Genomic DNA, 3,807 nt, shown 5'->3' on the forward strand with positions numbered 1-3,807 from the left:
ACACAGGGAATGAGCCCTGACACACTCAGGGATTTGAATTTTTCCATCCTTCTCTGCTCAGGTGGGACAATATCCCTATTTTACCTCTCCGGCTTCCCTAAAAATCCCAGGGAGTGGCAGATCCATGCCAGAGCACCCCAGGATTCATGTTCCATTTGTTTTATCACCTGCAGGTAACCTGACATCTCTTTCCCTGGCACATCTCAACAAATGAGTCCTTTCCACAAGGCAAAATTCCTGGTTTTTCTCAGGCCGCCAGTTAAAGTTCAGCTCTCCCCAGTTACCTGTTGTAGTTGATAGCCTGAAATGTATCTTTTCCCATCTTTCAGTTGTGATTCCCCCCCCAGCTTCTCTTTCTCCTGTTTACCTGGCGTCAAGTTACCATGGTTACTGAAGTTTCTCTCCTCAGCCCCACGGCAAGAGGCCGGGTAGAGTAAAGAGAGGACCCCGCTGGCATTTCCAGCTGCTTGAAGTTTCTTTAGCCCAGGAAAGCACGGGGTTGGGAGAAGAGAACTCTTCTTTCCAACACGGAAGTTTGTAACTTTTTCCTGTCCCAGAATGCCTCTTGAGCTATGGAAGCTGAGAGGGTATGCTTACCTTGCCTTCCCATTCTTTCCCCCCTGTGTTGCCAGGAAACCAGGCCCCCCCTCTCTCTCTCCTCTGCCCCTCTGTATAGAATACTCCCACACCTTTGTGGGCATTTGAAGAAGTTAGTGTCTGTTATTTTTTATCTTGGCGTGTGTAACCTTGATTTGTAGAAAGTTTGCAAGATGTACTAACTGAGAAAAAATAATTGGTTCTCTCTCTGATGTCCCCTCCCTCCGAGAAACCCTGTTAAAAGAGACCCCCCAGACCCCAAATCCTTTGTCTCTCATCCTTTGGATTCCCCTTCACAGAAATAAACTGTGGAATGCAAACCAGAGAGAGAGTCCCCCCCTGATTTCTTTACTCGCTCTATAGACTTGGATTCTTGAAGAAAATCAGTGAACCCCACAAACATATGCTGGCTCGAAACTCGAGTGAAGAGAAACCTCATCACTGAGCTAGCCGGGCCACACTCGAGAAGATCGAGTCAGATGGCGCCCAACGTGGGGCACGAACCCACGACCCTGGGATTAAGAGTCCCATGCTCTACCGACTGAGCTAGCCAGGCCACACTCGAGAAGATCGAGTCAGATGACGCCCAGAACGTGAGGCTGGCCTGTCCCTCAATAAAGGGGACAGAAGAACCACGGAAGGTGAGATTCTGACCACCGCTGGGACGACATCTACCCCAGAAGCGTCTCTTCGCTGTTCTAAGTGGAAGACGTGTTGGGGAGAAAAGCAAGAACCCCTGTGCACCGAGGGGCTGCTTTTGAGAGCGAGACAACGGCAGGAGCATTCAGAAGACTGAATTCCCCAAAGGGGGGAAGTGGTGAAGAGGGAGTGGGTGAGAGAAGAGTCCCATCCCAGGTTGAAACTTCTGGATGCAGAGCAGTTGGAGCCGTTGGTGAAATAGCTGCGACAGACAGGTGAGATCACAGAGATGGGTGCAAGATTGTCTGTAGCACAAAGGGGGATTTTTAATCAAGTGATTGGCATTTTGCAAATTGGAGAGAAACCGTTTTCTAAGAAAAAAAGTGAAAAAAATTAGTAATTTGGGTTTTTTTAAATTTTCCTCAAGTGTCTCCTGCAGATGTAACTTCTGTTTCCTTTTGGAACAGAGTGGGGACAAAATTGACTGAAATCTTTGAATGCTGGAGATAGTTCAGCAGAGAAAGTAATCCATTTGTTTGTTTTGGTTAGACTAACCCTTATTGAAAAAGAAAAAAAAAGGTTATCCAATCCTAACCCTGATAACCCTGTTTCTTTACCTCAACCCTGTTACCCTAAGCTGGGGGAGTCCTGTCAGCACCCCTGTTCCAGGAGCTCTGGCCAAGCTGTTGGAAACCTTTCCCTAAAACCCATCCCAGCTCCCTCTCCTACCCCTCTTTACCCTCAATATCCCTCTCCTTTTGTTCCTGGTGGTCTTTTGGGTACACAAAATGGAGGAGACCACATGGTGAGCCTCCCCCCAAGTGTTACACAAAGGGCCCAGGAACTTCAAAATGGTGGCGAGCACATGGTCAACCCCCAGGTTGCTTCTTCTTCCCACAATCCCTTTGTTGCACCCTCCCCCCCTCAACCCTTTCCTCCCTCAGGACCTCCCCCCTCCTGGTCCTCCAGACCCTCCCTCCTCTGCCTCCGCCCCACCCCTCAGGGGTGTCTCTCCCTCCAAGGTACCCCGCCCCTGACCCTTCCTTCCCCCCTGCATCCCCGCCTGCCCTCTCTCTGCTGCTGGCTCCCAGGTCACTCCCCCCTGCTCACACAGTGTGGAGGAGGGGAGGGGGTGTGAAGAGGACAAACCAGGAAACAGAGGCCTGCCTTCTTTGCAGCACCTGTAACTTACGGGAGGGGAGGGAACATTCCCAGAATGGAATCCAATGCCATTTCGATTGAAAATGGATTAATGCAAAGCAGCAAAAGAGTTGGGAAAGGAAAGCCAATTTTTAAAAGTCTTTTAAAGGCTACCCTCTCCTCCAACCAATTTGTCCCCCCTGTTTTGAAGGATTTGTTTTTCCCCCTTCTTTCCCCACGAGAAAATTTGCTCTGGGAAGGGGCTTGGAAAAGATTGTTGAAAACCCTTTTGGGGAGAATTTACTGAGCAGTGATTTTGAAGCTTTAGATGAAAGGGGTTAAAATAATTACCATGAATCATTTATGTGGTGAAGGTGATTGGAGCGAACCTATTGACCAAGCCCAAAATTTGCCAAAAGGAGTTAGAGAGAAAATAAAGAAGGCTGCAGAGAAAGCATTTTTCAATATTCCTCTTTCTGAATCTGTTGTTCCCTATGCTCAAGTTAAACAATGTTCTGATGAAAAGATTTGTAGATTTTGTGAATAGATTAAAGGTCCAGATTGAAAGACAAGTGCAGAATACCACCCTGCACTCTGACTTGCTGTTGGAAATGGCTCGAGTGAATGCGAATGAAGCCTGCAAAGCACTGATTCGGGTGCTGCCGAAAGATCCACCACGACTTGACAACTTTGATCGAGATGTGTACGGATGTAATCAGCACTTCAGTGCCAAGGACTGAGGATTCCCAAAGAACCCCAGGAAAGGATTGCAGCCACAACTATACCTACTCTGCCATCACCAGCAAAGCCGAAAGGGAGCGTTTCACCTGTCATCGGTGTGGACAGCCAGGACATTTTGCAAAGTTTTGCCAAGTGCCATATCCTAACAAGCAAGGGCAAAGAAACTTGGAAAAGGGAGGGGGTCCTCAGAACCAAAAAAACTAGATACGCAGCGCGAGTCTATTCCGCGCAGAGACACAAGTAGAATAGAAGTCGCAGGGGGAGGGAAAAATTGAATGTGATAACACTCTTAAATGTGACGTTTCTCACAGGTCTGACTTCTGCCACCGAAATAACACCAATGGATGTTAGGTTTGGAAGCCAAAATTACCTCTCAAATTGTTTACTGTGAAAGATCAATTTTTTAGGTCTTGCCACTGGACGGTTGTTTCCGTTGACCCGCTGAGGGAAAAACTCTGACCCCGACTTGAATTGTAAGTTTCTTGTTATTGGGGACACAAAAAACACACCCCCAGAGATTGAAATTTCTCCGGTCACTCTTTCAGCTGACTTGGATGCACTCATCCTTTTGGCACGGTGCATCAACCCACCATTCTACCTGGCACAAGGGCAGGTAATTGCTCAAGCTATTCCCATTCCATCAGGGATCCCAGTAGATGATGTAGCACCTCAGATCTACTGGGCTCAAGC

At 48.0% G+C, this 3,807-nt stretch overlaps 1 non-coding gene across 1 annotated transcript; it reads right to left on the reverse strand.

The window, feature by feature from the left end:
- Nucleotides 1-1,080: 1,080 nt before the first annotated feature.
- On the reverse strand, nt 1,081-1,153 carry TRNAK-CUU (transfer RNA lysine (anticodon CUU)). Its single transcript has one exon. It is a non-coding gene; the product is annotated as a tRNA-Lys (tRNA).
- Between the last annotated feature and the right edge of the window lie 2,654 nt (nt 1,154-3,807).

This window comes from Pseudopodoces humilis, chromosome 7 (assembly GCF_049639895.1).
Source record: "Pseudopodoces humilis isolate 2021_Gansu_Grassland_sample_001 chromosome 7, ASM4963989v1, whole genome shotgun sequence".
Classification (NCBI taxonomy): domain Eukaryota; kingdom Metazoa; phylum Chordata; class Aves; order Passeriformes; family Paridae; genus Pseudopodoces; species Pseudopodoces humilis.